Source organism: Aphelocoma coerulescens, chromosome 1 (assembly GCF_041296385.1).
Source record: "Aphelocoma coerulescens isolate FSJ_1873_10779 chromosome 1, UR_Acoe_1.0, whole genome shotgun sequence".
NCBI classification, from domain to species: domain Eukaryota; kingdom Metazoa; phylum Chordata; class Aves; order Passeriformes; family Corvidae; genus Aphelocoma; species Aphelocoma coerulescens.
This window is the reverse complement of record NC_091013.1, coordinates 20,004,890-20,024,281: the sequence shown is the minus strand read 5'-3', so window position 1 is coordinate 20,024,281 and position 19,392 is coordinate 20,004,890. Positions and strand designations below refer to the sequence as shown.

The 19,392-nt window shown below is 40.6% G+C and overlaps 1 protein-coding gene across 5 annotated transcripts in view; it reads right to left on the bottom strand.

Moving 5' to 3' along the window:
• The window catches only part of MID1 (midline 1), a 241,882-nt gene that overhangs the window by 133,125 nt on the left and 89,365 nt on the right, over positions 1-19,392 (bottom strand). Inside the window, exons 1-3 of one of the 5 annotated variants that reach the window (XM_069003711.1) lie at positions 7,571-7,661; positions 7,426-7,484; positions 4,465-4,493 (exon numbers count right to left, since the gene is read on the bottom strand). The exons of 1 other annotated variant lie outside the window; for it this stretch is intronic. The gene's annotated coding sequence lies outside the window, so the exon portion shown is untranslated. Of the gene's footprint in view, positions 1-4,464; positions 4,494-7,425; positions 7,535-7,570; positions 7,662-19,392 lie in introns of those variants that run through there. 3 more of the 5 variants (XM_069003694.1, XM_069003720.1, XM_069003701.1) reach the window with 3 other exon arrangements.

Genomic DNA, 19,392 nt, shown 5'->3' with positions numbered 1-19,392 from the left:
CTTTGATAGATATGCTAATTTGCAAGGTCCATAAATTATATATGTGACCTATTGTGCATTTTGGCCCATTCCACCTGGACGAAGCCACGCACCTTAAGGTCCTTAAATAAGTACCGAGGTAAAAACCCCTTTTCCCTTAAATGGTGTTTAGTTCTTAAGTTTAAGACCAGGGAAAGGCAACAGTGGGATATAGTAAATTTTGACCTGTATGGTCAAAACTTGAGCTTTGTAATTTGTTCAAAACCTGTCAGTGAGGAAATGCATGCTAGTATCGACGGCATTTGATACAAGGCATAACCAAGGAATACATCTCTCGAGTATCACATGGACAAACCTGGTCTGTGTTTGCCAGTGATATCTCCCTGCCCAAGAGCTTTATCCACATGCACTGCCCTGAAAGGAACAGTCCTTTTCCTTGCTCAGGGCGGCTTTCCCTTCCCCTACTCTTGTTGTTCCTCTGCACATCAGATTTACAACACAGGTATTTTTCAGTGAGATTATTAACAGATTTGCGTAGGCTTCTGCCTACAGCCTCTTGCAATTCCATCAGGAACAGGAATATGAGTAGCAAGAGACAGAGATCTGTCTGTAACCTTGCTTCCAGAACTGAGGTGGAACCAGAGACCAGGCTGAGGGCTTGAGACCTCACTACCCAGGGAGCCAGAGCTGGTTACAAAGGAGGAAAAAAGCAGGGGCAGGAGACAGAGGCAGACCTTGGTGGTCCACAAAGGAGAAATCATTAGAGTGTACATATTCTGTGCAAAATACATCGATTTTGCAATAAGGGCATAATCTTAGGGAGAAAAGACCAGTACAATCCAATGATAAAATCAAAACTTTTGAAGCTTGCTTGGTGATGAAGAGTTCTTTGAAACTGGGATGCTGGCTGTTCTTATGATGGAGTGGCTGGATTTGGCAACTAAAATTCTAAATATAATTGTATAAAAAAGTGCAGTGTTTCTCTTTTCCTTTTCTTTTATATTTTTTTATATCTCCAATTACCTCTCGGGAAGAAAAATACCCAAATACACAAAACAAGCCAAATTATAAAGAAAAAAAAACCAAAACAAAAACAAAACAACCAAAAAACCCTCAGCCCAAACAAAATGAAAAAAACAAAAGGAATCATATTTCCACATGGGATAACTACTGAAAAAAGAATAGGATTTTTTTGAGAACAATTTTGCTAAAAAAATACTGATTTCTCAGGTTTTTTTTTAAAAGAAAACATCAGTCTTGGCTAGTGCCTCCAATAAAGGTTAAAAAAAAAAACGGGGGGGAGGGGAGGGGTGGTCTCATCTAAGCAAGCTCTCACTTCACCTGAGTCTACACCTTCGTCAGCTTGCCAGAATCACAAATGAGCGTGCCCTACCACTCTGGGGTGTGTGTGGGGAGGGGGGGGTCTCTCTGAGCTGCTGCAGCTGTTCAGTAATGAAATACCTGCACACCAAAGAGACGAGCTAATGCTGTTAGTCATGGGCACCTGCTCGGACACTGGGTGCTGGGGGGAGGCTGGGGCCCCACAGGTGCACAGGCAGCACAAGGCAGCATGGGTGAAGAGTAATGGGAAGATGTTTTTGCCACCAAAGGCATGAGAAACATGTTGGCCTCCCTGTCCCAAAATGTGGAGCAACTGTTATAGCATGTCACCAGCTCCTTTCTGGGGCCATAAAATATTCCTCCATAAATATTTTCCTTAAAGACTATCACACTACAATAAAAAAATCCTATCAGCCCTATGGATCTCCTCATTTGCTGTCCTTTTATTCCTTTTATAGGAAGGAAACCCTGGACTTTCTTTTATTTGTTTTACTATCTCAAAATTGTTCTTGCACCCAGTTATCTCAACACTTATGCAAGCAACAAAGTTGATAAAACTTTTGGGCCAAACAAATATTGCCTCTTTGCCAGCTTTTTTCTCCTCCCACATCCCCCTGAGAAGATATAAATACTAATGATAAACAACCGTGACATGGCAACATATGAGAAAGAATTTTGAAGAATTAAGAACTATTTTTACTGTTTAGAAAAGAGATCAAAATCAGCTTCCTAGCCTTTAGCCCTTTTCCCAGCTTTCAGGCAGGCTGGATTCTGCACTGCAAGCCAGGGTTCTCAGGGATATACAGCAATTCCTTACAGCTTGCTAAAGCATTACAAGCTCTAAGCTGCATGACTGTAATAAAGACTTTGAACCAAAAACAGGCTAAAGAATGAAATACCCTATGAAGTCTGAAATTCAGTTCAAACAAACTCCAGCGCACATCCAAAAGGCAATTAATACAGCTGTATGTGAATACAGGTCTGCTCCCTTCTCTCAGCTCAGACTTCACCCACAGACAAATAAAACTGTTTCTACAAATGCTGAAGCATTTTTTGAGCTTCAGCATATTCCCTGAACATTTACCACCACAAGCTCCTTGTTCCCAGCATTTCATTTTCCTTGACCCCAGGCTCCAGCAGATCCCTTACCTCTCGTGCTACCCTGTGGAGGGACTCTGAGGTCTGACAACTTTTTGCTGTGCTCAGAAGCTGTTGAAACCCTCTGTGGCACTGCCTGCTTCCCTGTCCCTTGCCAGTGGGGAAGCCCTGAGAACAGGCAGCAGTGGGAAGCCAGCAGCAAGCACAGCGGAGGGCTGGTCAGGCTGGAGGGAGGGAGCTGGAGACAGATCTCATCAAAGGTAGGAGGCCTAGTGGGGATCATAGAGACGGGGATACACATCCAAATAATTTAGGTGCTAATGGAAGCTTTAGGTTGGGTTCTGTTCAAGACGTGAAATGAAGCTGAATTTTTATGTATTTCAGGCTTCCATCAATGCAGAACGTGGTGTTACTTAATAACCTGACACTGAAAAGCCAACATTATTTTAAAAGTATTCCACATAAAGTTAATGAGGAAAGTGACTATGGATATGTATTTTTATAGCCTTAGGTTGAAATTCTATCGTGGGAAGATTTTGAGAGCTTCAAGTCTGACCTCTACAGGTAGGCTGCTGAAATAGGAACAGGATCTTGGGATAGCAAGTTGTAGACGGAACTCTTAGAAATCAGGGAAAGGTAATGGATCAGATGCACTACTTAAAATCACATTATCATCACTGCCTCCTGAAGCTGTATTTTAGAAACACAACTTTTGGTAGCATCATCTGCAGCAATTCGGCTCCTACAAATGCTTCTTTTGCAAACTGCATAGATGGTGCAGCACCACAAGAAAAAGCACATCCAGCATGAATATTTTTGCATTCAGAAGTGTAAACGGGTTATGCTTCTGCTTTTTATTATCCCTCCCCCTTCCTCACCAATATTCCACATGATCTACTCTTTCGGAGCTACAGAAACAAGCATTACTTTGAAACTGATAACATCCATTTACATTTTGCAAAACTGATGTTTTTAAATGCCCTGACTGGTGCCACCTTTTTCTAATCAGAACCAACCACTCTAACAAACTACCCTTTGTCAGGGGATCCCATCCCCTCTGTTCCCACCAACCTACAGCACATGTTGCTATAGCTACCCTGCATGTCTATTTACCACACAAGTGATCAAAGGGAGCAGACAACACACATGCACAAAAAATCCTTGCCAGGCTTCCTACCGAGCAATGTCCAGCCACTAATTAACTGATACACTCCCAGCCTGCGGACTCTGGACATTTGTTTTCTTTATTCTGCATGATACACACAAAAAAAGGACAGCATTCTTCAAGATGTTGTTTCTTCCCTTACAGGCCAAACAAACAACAAAACATCCCAGGATGAACTCTGTAAGATAATTTCCTAGTGCCAGGCAAAGGATTACAGAACTTCAGGCTAAGAATACAGATTTTCTACACAGGAACGCATTAAGAATTTTAAAAGGTATGCAAAAGAAAATAGGAAATAAGAAACACATGCTAAGAACTTAAACAGCTGAAAGGAAAGGGAGTGATTTTGAATTTTGCATATGTTTTGCACTGAAATGGTATACAGCCTTTATTCACTTGGTGAATTATATGCACACTAAAAGCCATATGACTGCAGACATGATAAGTAATTGTAATGGTTTTATGCGCCTTAGAAACACAGTTTTGCATTTTTAGGTGGCCTGTCAGTTAACAGTTGAACCTCTTTACGTGACAAAGGGCTCAAGACTCAAGACTGCCTCGATCAAAGTCAATGGTACTTCAATAGGAAGAGGCCAAAATAAGGAGCTGCATTTTTTTTCAATGACAATCCTGCGAGCTGCACTTCAGGGATACGTTGTGGTTGAAAGGGAATGAAAATGAAGTATTAAAATTCATCAAACATTTGGTTTTCTGTGAAGTAGGTTTAGGAAACAAAACAGAGCCCACAGTGCCCTCTCCAGTTCTGCAGCAAACTCAGGGAATCCAGCCACATAACTGTGTCCAGCCACAAAAACTCCACTCTACCTTCATAAAGGCTGAGCACCCCTTTAAGAGTTTCCATCACTTGCAAATTTCCTTACTTTATAAACAATAAACTGAAGTCAGTACTCTGAAAAGCAAAAAAAAAAATGTGTTACTTGCAAAGGTTTTTTTCTTGTCTGTTCTTTTTTTTTTTTTTCTTGCAACCATGTTAGATACCTTTGAAAATTGCACTTCTGCTTCCTAACACTAGTCGTATAGCACACACAAATGGGTATATTTCATCCCTTCCGGGACTGTGCTTCCTAACCTATGACACTGTGAATGCTTAAACTTTTCCCAGTACATTGTGATCAGCACAGTTTCCGAGACAGGATAGAAATGCTCCTATTTTGGTTGCTGGACCTTAAGTGTGAGGTTATTCTATGACACAGCAAGAAGACACCTCTTGCTGAGGTTTTCAATGATCAGTTAAAAATGACTGCTTTTTTCTACTGTTTCATTTACAAATCGCAATGCAATATTTACACCAACCCCTGTGACCTGCTGGAGACTATAGGACTGGCACAGTAGTAAGGTAGGTTGAATCTTATCAACAGACTGCATATTACATTTCTACAGTAATTTCTCCACTTCCACTGGGGAAATTAGTGTAATTCTCTTTCCATGTGCTATTGTTCAGTCGTTGTGGGCTGCCCTTGGGTCAGATCAGTCATCAGCACAGTACATGGTTTCATTCCAACACCTGCAGTACATTGCCACGTGCCTATGTACTTGATGGTTAACTCTGCAACACCAAATTGAGCTACAGCTCCCACCAAGAGCCTCTCAAAGTGGGAGCACTCACTCCCAGAGCCTGAGAAGATGAAGGAGTTAACCCACTCCCTCCCAGCTGGTGTAAGGATGAGGAAGGGAGCACCAGGGAAGGACAGAGAAAGCAGCAGGACAGATAGGGAGGGATGATTGTACGGTGGAAGAGTAGGTAAAAAAGAGCTCTCTGTTGCTCTGACTAGGAGGGCCATGGAAAAGTCGCCTTCTGCATGTTCCTCTTTCCCCTAGCAATTTCCAACTAGAAGCGGGAATGAGAGCTCCAGCTGCACATGACTTGCCTGCTTCTAAGTGTAATGGATTTCCTAAACATTCTATATGGTTAGTCCATAGCCCATCACAACCTTCAGCTCCCACTAAACCACGAGGTCTGCTGACAGGGGCTGATGCACACAGTAGCTCAGCACCACCTTGACATCAGCTCCCTGGATTTTGTCCCTCGGGCCCTAGCAGTGCCCACAGACTTTCCCTGCCAAACTAAAAATATTTGTGCACAGCAAATCAAGCGAACCCAGCGAAATACTCCCAAACTGTTCCCTTGGCACGGGAGAGAGAAACCACACTCGGAGGCAGGTGTTTAAACAAACCCTGGCCGCGGCTCGGGCGGGCGCTCCCCCTCGGAGCACGGGGGCCCCTCGGAGCGCGTCCCCCTGGCTGCGCTCCTGCGGGAGCGGGGCGGGAGCGCACACCCACCGGGACGGGCCGGGCCCGGCAAGAACGAGCCCGCCTGTGCCTGCGCCTCTCTTTAGGATGGAATGTCTCCCCCATCCCTCCTCCTCTTCTGGAGGGTACGTGTGTGCCTTAGAGTTGGGGGGGAGGGGGGAATGCTATTAGACTTATTTACCTCTCTCTTTTAACCCACCACCTATGAATCTTCATTACCCATGAAACCTATTCTTTAGGTAGAAATACTTCAGGAGAGTAAAGTGCACGTTTCACAGCGCATTTTACACTTCATTTTTGCCATCCTGTAACATTTCTGCTTCTTTCGCACTCCTCGCTGGTAACCCCCTGTGCCAAAGTACCCTCTTGTGGCGATAATGATTTCTGATGACTACGTGCATCCAGCTGACCAACTTGAGTATAAAAAATGCCCTTCATTGTGCTTTGCAAGGACAAGAATTCCCTTTTCTTTAAAGAGTTATAAAATGTGGTGCTTTTGCTAGCAGGAGCAAGAAATACCTTTCCTCTTCCTATCACCTATATTTTCTCTTTCTTCAACCTTACTCACCTCCTGTAACTTTGAGAAAACTGGCAGGGAAACTGGGATTTCCCACCATGGTTTCAGAAAGCGAGCATAAAACAAATGTTCCATTTGCACTACAGGTGCAAAATCCTCACACATGCATTTCCTGGACATGTACTATAAAAGTCCCCCTGAGAACTGAATGAATGACACCCACACAGAAAACCTAGAAAACTTCTCATTTCCTCATATTGACCCACTGCCTACCCAGAAAATAACATATGATGAGCAAGTTTCGGAAATGGACCGGCTTTTTAAACTGGGACAGATCTTTGATTCATTCTTGAGATACAGCCAGTTTTTCTTCGTCCCACAGGGCTCTTCTAAGTGTACATTGTTGCCGTAAACTATGAACAACAGGAATCAAAAATGTTTTGTCACTGTGCCTTATAACTGTGAGAATGAAAATAAAAGCTCCTTTTGTCTCCTCAGGTGAATAGAAGTCTCGAAAAAACCCTCATTTGAATAATCTTAGAAAAAAAAAATATCTCTAGAAAACCCATCTTAAAGTACTTTTGTGAAGCTGCAAGACAGCTTGAAACTACTACATTTTAAAACAATCAGAAGATTAAAGCACTCGCAGGCGAGGAACTCCTGCAGAGCTGTTTAATAAATTATCCCTGGGCTGAATTATTGGCATATTTAGGCTTATAACACAGCAAGTTCTTTCCCTTCGCATGTCACAAGCAGGGCTGCGAGACAGCCTACACAATGCACTTAAACCATGGCAAACTGGAATTGATTTACATAGCTCGCAAACCACTTCCATGCTCCCTACGAATCTAAAACGTACCATGACTTGCATGGCATCCCTGACGACTGGGAGAATCAGGGGAGAAAAAAAAGAATATTTTTTTTCCCATCCCGGAAACTTACAATTATAAGAGAGAAACACAGAGGAAGAAAAAAAAAAAAAAAAAAAAAGCAGTCGAGCTCCGCAGGGAATGAGCCCGGTAGTACCCGGAGCCGGCGGGCAGTAGCTCCTTACCTGCCTCATGGTGAGATTCCCATCATCCATCCAGCCGGCCAGGGGCTGCTCACACCGCGCTGCTGTCGGCAGGGCAGAAATCCATCAAGTTTCCCACAGTAAGCAAGTTTCCCTCCCTCCTCTTCCCTGTCTATTATTTCCCCACCCTTTTTATTCTTTGCTGGGGGGGGTCCTAGGACAATGTCAAGTTTCCCAACCTTCTTTCCCCAGCCTATGAAAAGTCGGCAGCGGGGAGGCAACTGTCCGCCTGACTCTGATTTCAAACCGCAGCCCAGGGATGGAGTAGTTGGCTGAGCTGGGCCATGGAATAGCCTCGCCAATCAGGAGGAAGGGGAGGGAGGCAGAGCACATAAAGGCTGCTGCCTACACGAGGATTAGGAAAGCTCTCAACGGTTTAAAAGACTGAAAGCAGCTGGAAACTGTGTCTAGGGCTACAAAGAGGGAAGTCAATTTGCGGTGTAAGAGATTATTCCTATTCTCATGTAACTGCTCTGGGTCTGCTCGAAGCTTAACAGACTCCCAGGACTTCAGTAAGGATATGTAAATGCCCAGTTGAAATTGCTGCAACATCAGAGTGATGCAGGAACGCTCGACAGCCGGCCCGGTAAAGTGGCAGTATCCCGTCTCCAGAAGCACCGATTTCCTCATGTCAGATTAAAAGGGAAATTACATAATGACATGAGCAGGAAGTAAAATACCCTCTTACATTAAGGGCAAGTGCCTGTCTGTTGGAAGGAACAGAAATGTGTGTGGATGTGTAGGCGGTGGAAATGTTTCGTTGCAAAGCTTTATTTGTTTCAGTGGCAAATGTTTAATCATCCCTAGCCTCAGTTCATTGTCTGCGTTCCCTTCTTTGGGGAGGGTGGTTTCCCCATTCCTGAACCTGTGTTCCTCATGCAAGATAACACTGCAAATGCAGTGCAAATGCAACTTTGAAGAAAAAAAATTAATGTTTTGTTTTGTTTTGTTTTTAACGAGATCAGCTGCTATCTGCTGCCCCTCGGTGGCATTAATTAAAATAAACAAAGAAAAGGCAAAATCAAAAATCTCAAATTTGAAGTGCCATTGCCCTTTGAGTTGCACCTTTCATAGAATTATAGAATTGTTTGGGTTGGAGGGGACCTCGAAGAACATCTAGTTCCAAATTTCTTGAGCTAAAAAAAAAAGAAAAAAGCGGAGAAGTGCAAGCGTGCATATTGATACCAGCCAATCTTCTCCAAAGTGGAGAAGGCTTCTAACTTAATATCAGTTCAGAAGCCTGTCAGTTGCTCTGTTCCGCTCTTAATGGAAATCTGTCTTTTGATCTTAGGGAACAATCAGGCAAATCTGATGCCTGAAGTAAAGTCCCAATATCATGAATTTGCTTCTGCAATGGCTTTATCTACCAATGAAAAAATTAGTCGCCACCGAGAAAACCCTTAGCAGTACAAGCAATCTTAATTGAATTGAATTACAGAAAAAAAGTTACAATGATGTTTTTCCCAGATTTTAATTAAAGGCTTCCAAAAATATATTTCCTTTAAACTTATGATAAGCTTCAGCACTGGGTATGTCACAGGGAAAGAATGAAAAGATCCAAAATGTGTATTTATTTGTTTTCCCATTTAAAGACAATAATGATTTTTCCCACAAATGCAACAAAGAAAGGAGTTTGCAAATATTGGTACTGTGTAGGTCAGAAGCAAGGCATGGATGGAGGGAAAACTTGATTTAAACCACTACTGCACTTTATCCAGATCCAACTTTGCTCTTGCCTGGTCCATGTCTTCAGGTGGGAGGATCGAGTTATATATTTTAATGTACAACACCAACCATCTCCAGGGGTCAGTGTAACCTGTTACATAAGGGTAAGTCCAACCCTCCTCTCTAGCCAATGTGGAGACAAGTGAGTGATGCCCCAGTGATGGTCTAGTACTGCCCACTTGCACATCGGCTTGAAGCAGCTGCAATGCAGAGAGTGAGGTGCATTAAGAGCATTTAACAGGAATGCTTGTCTTCTGTTCCCCAAGCATAGCTCAGGGGACACGTGTCACTTGAAATAAGTGTGTGGTATGTGAAGACATTTTACTACTTTAAATCTAGGAGAATCCAGGATGCATTCAAAGGAAACATAAATGTACTTTTTCAAAGTAATTAGACCATCAGGGGTAAACTACCCTGGTGAAGAGGATGCAGTAAAAAGTTCAAAACTTACAAAATTATTATAAGGATTATAAAGGATTTACACCAAAACCTTATATTTCATTTCAGGGCTTTAAGAAGGGGGACAGTTTCAGAATTTCACATGGGAACAAAGCAAAAGATTAAGTGAGAACTCAAACATTATAAAGATAAAACTGTTGCATATCTTTTCTAGAAGTGCAGACACCTTTTCACATACAATATGCACAACTTACAGGATAGGATGGATACTGCATTTTACTAAAAAAACAGCAGAATGTGCCATCAAAAATGAGTTAGTTGTATGGGATAAAAACTGATTTCTAGTATTAGCAAAAAAATGAAACCACTAAAATCAGTGACCTATGTTCTAGGTGGGCTGTGGGCTATTTTTTTTTTTTAATCCAGTGTCACAAACAGCCCCTATTCTATTTACGCCATTCACTTTACACCTTTGAAGAATGTATTTTGTGATCAACCCACACTCAGTTGATGAGTTTTTTTGGTGTAGTACAGTTTTTGTAGTCCAGACCAAGATAAGTCTGCACCAGCTGCAGGGGGTGCAGTGCTACTATCACACACAGTGGATTCAGAAAACTAGGTCCTGCACTTCACTTCCTAGAGTATTCAGAGTGGCACAAGAGGAAAAGAGAGGGTCTATATCTGAAGTGGTTTTGCAGTCAGCATCCAAAGACACAGTGGTACAGCTAGATGTGAGGAAGAGGAATTGCCATCTGGGTTGCAAGAAAAGACAGGTGCTGTTTTTTTCACCTTCCTCTGAAAATCCCATTTCCCCTCTATAACCCAAGTATATGTGTGTGCATGAGAAAGTCATATGGTGTTTGGGGAAGTGAAAGGAGATTCTGTCCCTGACAGAGGAGACTTTTACAGTCTGTCCAGTGGAACCAGAGGAGGTAAGGGCAGCCAGAGGAGGTGTAAATTCAGACATCTCTGGGAGCAAAGACCTGCATAAGCCAGACCACAGTCATGGTAGGGACCACAATAGTTTTAAAGGATTCTTATTGAATTAATTCAAATTAAAAGAAAAATGACCACAAGTACATGAAATCATTGGCAGTTTTATGTTATGAGAACACTGGTTATCAGCAGTAATGGTCACGTATTCCTCTTATCAAACCCCTTGGATTTATGAGTGACACCAGCAGACACAGAAACACCAAAGTAGCTCTGACCTTGCTGCTCACTGTGGATGCCTGCCACAGTCCTTATCACACACCAATCACCTCCCAGGCACAAAGGGCAGACACACAGGCCCTCCATCTAGCCTCATGTCTCAAGCATTATGTTGCCTCACTCACTAAAGCAAAATCAAGGTAGGATAACTTTAGCTGGGCTTCCATTATTGGCAGCACCTATCAGGAAGATCTTCAGTGTGGTTCATACTGTTCTGCTCTTGACTTGGCAAAAGTAGTCAGCAGGCACTTGTGAGAACTCAGGGTGTTGGGTTCTAACTAAAAATCCTGCCTCCTATTGCTACTTAAGACAAAGATGTAATATTAGAATACAGTGTCGTGAGCCAGTTTATGTAGCCAAAAAACTCTGAGAGTTCCTATAAATGTGCAGAAAAACCCACCACCATGTAATACCAGTTATAAATTGTACATTATATAAAAGTATCATATATTTTTTTACACAGACATAGTAAATTAGGTGTTGGGTGCTCTTTGTCAACACGTCAACTATTTCTGGAAATGTTCATCTAAACTTAGTGGGATGAGGCTTAGTTCAGTGCTCATCAATGCAGTGGGCAATTTTGAAGGTTCTAAGTTGTGACAAGGCAAGGACAAAAAATCTTGGTACTGAAAATTTAGCACTGCTTCAGAATCTGAAACTTCTGCTCATTCTGATTTGTTAATTAAACCTTCCTTAACTACTTTCATTGTTTCTAATAAATTATCAAACACAGCAATTATTTTGAACTGGTGGATCAAATGCAAAACAGCCTAATGTGGAATTACTCAGTTGCTGGATATTTTTGGTGTAATACAGTTTTCATAGTCCAGACCAAGATAAGTCTGCATCAGCTGCAGGGGGAGCACAGGACAGGAAGTGGAGAAAAGGACTTTCTCTCATTAGCTGAATTCCAGCTGCCATGGAAATCCTCCTGGGCCCAGAGAATTTAATATACGCTAAAGACAGAACTGCTCTGTCTCTTTACTGAGCTGTGCCAAACAGAGACAGACCAGACCCCAGGATCTGATTATATGGTAGGAGTGAAAGAGTTGCAGCGAAAAATATGACCTGGCAAATAGGTGAGAAACAAACAACCCTAGTTTGAAAATCAGCATCTTCAGGTATGAAGTCAATCACAAATAGATTGCCTTTAATTTGCAATATAGACAACTGATAAAGACATGCTTTTCAAAATAAGACAAGCAGCTAGACTGCTGCACTTTGAGAGAAAAAGGTAATATTCACACCCAAACTATTGGCATTGAAATTCATTTCTAATGGTTTTTATAGTCCCTCCCTTGGCAGTTTTAAATTGGCACCTGCAGGAAGAGCAGGATGTCCAGAATACAAAATACTACTTAATAACCCCATATAACACTAGAATATTTATCAAAGGCAACGCTAGCATGTAAAAATAACCTCCAGAAGAACTGGCACAAAATATGAAGTTGTAAGATGAAGACAAATGTATGAGAAGCCAGTAAAAAAGAAAAAAGAAAAAATTCTGAAGTACCCCAAATAGGAAAAACTGTTCTCAAGATGTGAACATTACCATGCAATAATTTCAAGTGATATAGTTAATATTTGTGAATTTAAGACTGTACAGTCACAAAGCAGTACTTAAGTGGTTTTATCAACATCACTGCAGTGAATGCAATGAAGATAAACTGAATGGCCTGGCAGAATGTCTGAGTCATGGCATCTAAATGCACACACATTTCCTAGCAGAAGTTTAAAACTAGGACCAGCGATGTCAGACATCCTTACATTTACACATACACCCCGAAAGCCACAGTGCAAAAAGATGTCCTCAAGGTGGATTGCTGGGTAATTCACTGCCTGGCAGAATGTCTGAGTCATGGCATCTAAATGCACACACATTTCCTAGCAGAAGTTTAAAACTAGGACCAGCGATGTCAGACATCCTTACATTTACACATACACCCCGAAAGCCACAGTGCAAAAAGATGTCCTCAAGGTGGATTGCTGGGTAATTCACTGCATTTCAAGGCTCAGCCTTTTGGCAGGGTCTCAGTAAAACAGGCAGAGGTGAAAAAGATCAGGGCATCCTTCTGTCATCTTGGTGAAGCAACCCTTAGAAGACCATTCACCCTCTACAGAATCACTCAAATTGCTCTGATCTCACTTGGGACTACACCAGCTGCAGGCAAGAGACAAGGGAAGATATCTTCAGGACAGCTTCTTGCTCCATCACATGCAACCTATGCAGCCCTCAGCTCAAAGAGAGAGTAAGGTGGTTAAAGAACGATCCATCTGCACTTGCCTTAAGGACTACACTGACTAGACTTTTTGATTAAGGCTTTTTAATCAAAAGAATAATATCTGCTGGATTTCATTTTACTACATCTGCTATGAGGCAGATACTTGATCTGCTAGGCTGAACAAGTTGGTGCACAGTCATGTGTAATAAATTAGTGATCAGAAGACTGAACATCTATTCTAAAATTACATGGAAGTATAGAAAGCTAAAAAGACTAACAAAGAAGGATGCTATAAGGGTTCAGAGTTTCTAAAACATCTGTTCTCTAGTATATAGAAACGCTGGATTAAATGGAAATCATAATTAGTTTACCACTGTTTCTCCATTTCATTTCCTAGGATTTTACAATTAGTTGCTACTTCAGTGATAATTATACTTCATTACTCTTAGAAGTAGTAGATAATAGCTAAATTACTACATTTTTTAAATATTTCAGTCCTAAGAAGCCTCCATGAAAAACAGAATGATAAAGTAAGAAGACAAGAATTGCCTTATGTATCTGTAACCTCTATTAACATAGAAAAAAAAGAGAGTAACTTTATTCCATTGCATTTTGTACCAACTGCTTATTTAGTGACCAATTGCAAAAGTCAGTCATGCAGTGACTCAAGATAAGCAAATAAAGATTTGGGCAAATAGCAGTAGTTGTATCATACATGCCTTCATCAGACAAACATCAAAGAGTATTTGTCAAAATCAATACTGCTCTCCTATTCCAGGAGATATATCCAAACATATGATCACACAGATTTGAGGGAGAATCATCTGGCCACAACTTCACTAAAACAAGTTTAAGCCTAAACTGATAAATTGTCACTTGAAGCAAGCAGGCACCTACTCAAATCCTCATTATCTGCGTGCTAGCTGAGATCATCAAACCATGCAAATCTTTCCTTTTGAAATAAAAGCCCCTAAACCACAGGTTTAGCACAAAAATGTGTAACACTCCCAATTAAGCCACTCTGCTCTAAAACAGTTTTTCTTCAACCTGCATACAACATGTTAGACATATCATATGCCATGCACGAGTGTGCCAAAAGTGAGAAACACTAAGCACTGTCGAGACTATGCCATGTCCAGGAAGAATTAGAGAGAGATTGACTCCGTGTTGCAAAACTTTCCAAAACAGAAGAAGTGTTGGTGTTTTAACATCTTTTCAAACCCTCAGCTGGGACAAGGCATTAACATGAAAAACTGGAATATTTTGGCATATTTTTAATTCCCCATATTTCTTGTTCTCAGAAAACATTTGATATTTCCAAGTTCTGCTGTATTTCCCTGGAATGACACTACTCAGTTTTGGTCATACAGAGGTAAAAAATTTATCTCAGGTATCTCTTTAAAAATCCCAGGAAGCCAGCTGCCACTGGAGGGACAACCAACCAATGTTTCACTGACTTCAAATCAGTTATTTCAGTTCAGATCAATGGAGCCAAAGTTGTCTAAAAGTTCAAGTCAGACTAAAATATTATTTAATTTTTTCTAGTCATAATAGTTTGCAAGCAATCTGCACTATCTCATGAAACTTAATTTAATGAGAAGATTACTTTTTGCATTTGAAATTCCTGGGAATATTGTTGTAGGAATTCTCACTTATCTCTTCTTTCCAGTGTCCTGGCTACCCATGCCAGCTCACTGCCCCATGGAAAAAGGGCTTCTGTGAAACAGGCAACCTGTTGGAACAGGAGGTACAAAAGTTACCTGCCAGCTATGTAGCAACGGGGTCACATGGAAAACTGGTGGGGTGACATGACTCAGAATTGTATCTTAAACACTGGAAATATGAACTGCAGCTTGAAAATTGCTTGTGCCCGGGGGGTAAGGTGTTTCATCCCCTCCACTGGAATTCTCAGACTGTGTATTCAAGCTGCCTTTATACTGCTGAGGATAATAAATGAGAGAATAAATCTATAAATGCTAAAACAGCTTTGAACATTACTGTAATCAGGGCAGCACAGGCTCTGCCATAAACAGGAACAAGAGACAAAAAAAGACTAATCTTTGTAGATGTAACTACAAGTTTCTGGGCTAAATATGAGTATTTAGAATGCAAAAGTTAGTATCAATCACACAACACTACAAACAGACTACTGAAATTATTTCTAGAAAAGTATGTGTATGTGTGTGTGTTCATGTGTTCATGTGTTCCTGTGTTCATCTGTTCATCATTCTACACCCATGAATGTGTAGAGAAATATGTTCAAATTCTTCAAGAAAAATTAAAGGTATGTGCTTGGACTTTCTCAGTGGAAAAGAACTGGGTCTTAAGTGTTGGTGGTGAAATGAGGTTGTAGGGGGTGGGCTGGGGAATGACAAAAAAGCCTTAATCCAAACCCCAAATCCTTAGACTCTGGCAGGAAAACCACTTTATACAACTGAGAATTTGCTAACATATGTGACTCATGATTCGACTCATAAGCTTCTGAAGTTCACTGGGGTTACCATCAAGGTCAGATTACCTATGAAATATCAGATTACTATACCTTCCCATTGCTTCAGAGAAGCCCTTGATACTGACCATGTAATATATTTATATGGGAAGGTTAACACCAAAACCATCACATTCCTCTAATTTCAAATGAGAAAAACAGGCAAAGAATTTAGAAGAAAATCAAAAGAACCTTCTTATGAGAGGATTTTAAATTAAGCAATTCAAGGATGTGGGCAGATATCACGACGAATTAGTCACAGAAGTTACATAGGAGACAGTTTCAGAAAGTCTTTGCTTATCACATTAATGTTTTTCTCACCAGGAGCATTGCTTAAAACCAGCTAAGGAGGGTTTTGAAATGGTGTGTTTATAAATAGGCTCACTGGGACTGCCCTGGGAGGACTGGTCTGGTTGGGTCTCACACTTCCATCTGTGTCAAGTAGCCCTTTTTTAACTTTTAAACCATTTTCACATGGCAATTTTATGAGTCACTGTACCTTGTTCCTTTTAATTACAGGAATATATAGTGTAGGTTTACCAGTCTCCAAAAGAATTTTTACTTTCTTTAGCTCACATTTCCAGATGTGTCACCTATTCAGTCCTCCCTTTTTGTTAAATGACACTGGCAATAAAAGACAATGACTGCAAAGATAATGTACTTCTCTTGGTTCCATGCAAACTACATTTATAATCCAAACCTTTGATTCTCATTCTATAAGATGCCCTTATAAAAAAAAAAAAAAAAAAAAGAAAGCAGACACAAAAACTATGTTTTCATAGTTGGTGATAAACATTTTCATGAAGATACTCAAAAAATCTGCAGTAACCCAAAAAATCTGATTCAGGTAAGACTTGTGGAAAGTAAAGCCCAGCACAGAAATAAAATGCTCACTACTAGGCATTAATTTTTGCATCTCTTACTTCCACAGGTTATTATCAGTCTGCACTTATCACTTCAATGCTGAAATTGGCAGATACTGTCCAGAGTGTCTTATTTCATAAATACGCATGTTTATTTACAGGGAGACTCAACCATTATAACCCCTGCCTGCAACACATTCTCCAACATCATTATTTTACACCAACAGCAGGGAAAAAAAAGCACAGAAGTAGCTGCTGCTGCACATCAGCCCAATGATGAAGGTTAATGCATGCCTTCTAAACTATTTCATGCAGATTTTGATCCCTAGGGCCCCACTGTCACATATGCTCATACTCTCATCTTCTTGTTCCGACATCTCTCTTAGCTGTAATTTTGCTGTAATTCACTATGAAACTGCAGTGATATGCAAAGGTCTTAACATCCATTTCATAAAGGCTTTTCCACATCTCTTGGGCACAAAGAAGGTCCTTTTATGCCAATGGGAATGCACAGTGATGTCCTGAATATCCTGTCAGCTTTAGCGATCCAAGCTTTTGGTGCTCTCAGTTCCCCATCTACCACCTGAAATTAACAACTGATAACTTGGTACTATATGGTGCTGCAGAGCAAAATGAGACAGGAAGACCCCTCAGCACACACAGAAGAATTAGGCTGAGTTGTGCAGCCATGTTGCTCAGTTACCAAACCACCTGGCTACAATTGATTTTGCTTTCCTCCTTCTGCATGTCTACTCAGAGTGGAAGCACATATACGCGGTGTACTGCACTTCACACTGAAGTGAGAAATCAAAAAGAATCATACTAAGGATTCAAAAGTGAAATACTTGTGATTTAAACAATTTTCATATTTCTTTTATCACAGGAACTTGGAATTCACTGGGACTATCTGCTTCTCTAGGTATTTAATTGAGTGGAAAAACGTAGTACACCACAAAAAAGGACAAAGCACAGAGTCCTTTGGGAAAAGGTGATGGCACTTCAGCAGGGAAGCTCTCCAGGCCATCCCAGCATCCTCAGCCTTAAAGGCTGTGGGGCACAGAAATAACTGCACAGAAAAATCCACCTGCCATATCCTCATATTAGACCTTAGAAGTGTAAAGCTCTGATCACTTGCAGCTTCAAAGCTGAAAAAGAAAGGAGAGCATCTGAAATGCAAAGTCTAAAACAAGAGAAGCTGTCACTACAGTCAGAAAGATCATTATTGTTATAGCTTTATGTGATTTGAAATCCTGCAAATAAAGTAAAGGCACGACTCACAGTCTTTTTAGATTGGTAACTGCTGCAAGGAAGGGATCTGTACTTACCTTAAGTTGGGTGTCTTACTGTGAGTTCTCATGTTCAATCCTTTTGGGAAACTTTTTCCTTTATGTAGGCTCTGTCTGGCCACCACAAACCACTAAAGCCTTCAGCACACTTAACTGAGGGTGGTTATTAGGGACATGCTGTAGGTGAACAGTGATGTGTGTCCACCACCCTCCTTCCTCCAGTGACTTCTTGAACCCATTAATCTTTTGCTTTTGATAAATCAAACTGTTATATAAAAATAAAGTAGAAGGACAAGGAAAAATCAGACAGTAGACAGGTGATCTTGAATCTCAAGCATTTTTATGCATTTATCTTTCAGTGTGGCCCTTTCCAAGAGTTAATATCATCAGCGTTTTACAAATGTTAGCAAGGCATTTGATCCACATATCGTGAAGGTGTTGCAGTGTCTCAAGCTGGTGATAAGGGGTTGCTACAGCTACTAAATTAAGAGGAATACTTAATAGGTTCACAAAATACATATTCTTACTTGTTATTTAAAATATTAGTTGCCCAACAGGCATTTGCTTATGCACGCCTTTCATATTTCCATGGACTTTCCACTCCTTTATCTATCAAATATAGTGGATTTTGATACTGTTTAGAGAAAGGAGAGGTCACTAGCTATTTTCCTTCTTCAGAAAAGGGGACAAGTTAGGTAGCTCATTATCTTGCCTGCTTATAATTAAGTCCAAAAATAAATGCTCCACTGTACTAGAATTGCGAGAACTTTTATTTCAGAGGATTTAATGAGTCATGGAAACCTGTTTAAAAGTCTGCACTAAACAAAGAACTAACATTAGCATGGCAATAGACCACATAGATTTTAATGGTCTGAACCCCTTGTCTCACATTCAGACACAGACCCAAGATTGCCCCATCACCAACATTTTATCCAGTGATCCTTTCAGATGGATACCTTTTTTGCCAACGAATCTGAAGGTGATATTTAGGAAGTAAGTCTATTATCAGGAATGCAAATTGGAGGAAAAATGTGTCACATCAAATCATGACCATTTACTAAGATATTATTCATGGGCAAACGCTTTTATGCGCTGCATACTTGGAAGGGCTGGTTGAATGGAGTTACTGTAAAGGCATCAAATTTCAAATTTTTATCCTTTTTTGTACTCTTCATGATGCAATTAAAGGGAAGTTTTAACACACTAACTTATTTTAATTTGGCTTGGTTTACATATAGAATATAAATAAATATAAGGTTTCCTAATTTTTATTATGGTCAAAACACCACTGTTAGACTTCTTTGGGTCACTGTGATCACTATGTACCTGGTACCTTATTTTGAAAATTTTCATTGACATCTGATACAGTCATAGGATGGAACCCTGCTATTATGAAGCTCATTTATTTTAAAAATGGCCCAATTTTTGCTGAGGTAAATGTGACTAGGATTACATCCATATGCAACTGATAACTTGACTGTGGTCAGGGAAAACAAAAAGAATCATCCAAGCTTGGCTAATAACTTAGTTGGATATATTTGAACACCTGTTACTATAATAGTGTTAGTAATCAGTTCAGTTTGGAGTAAGATTCACCAAGAGCAAATGTGCTTGCAACTTCCAGATCTGCTTTCACAGGTTGTACCCAAAGAGATTCCTGGGAAATGAATTAATATTTTGCAGTCTGAGGCAGCAAATTTTTATAGCAGGACTGAGCAACAGGGCAGGAATTCATGGAAGATAATATATTGAGC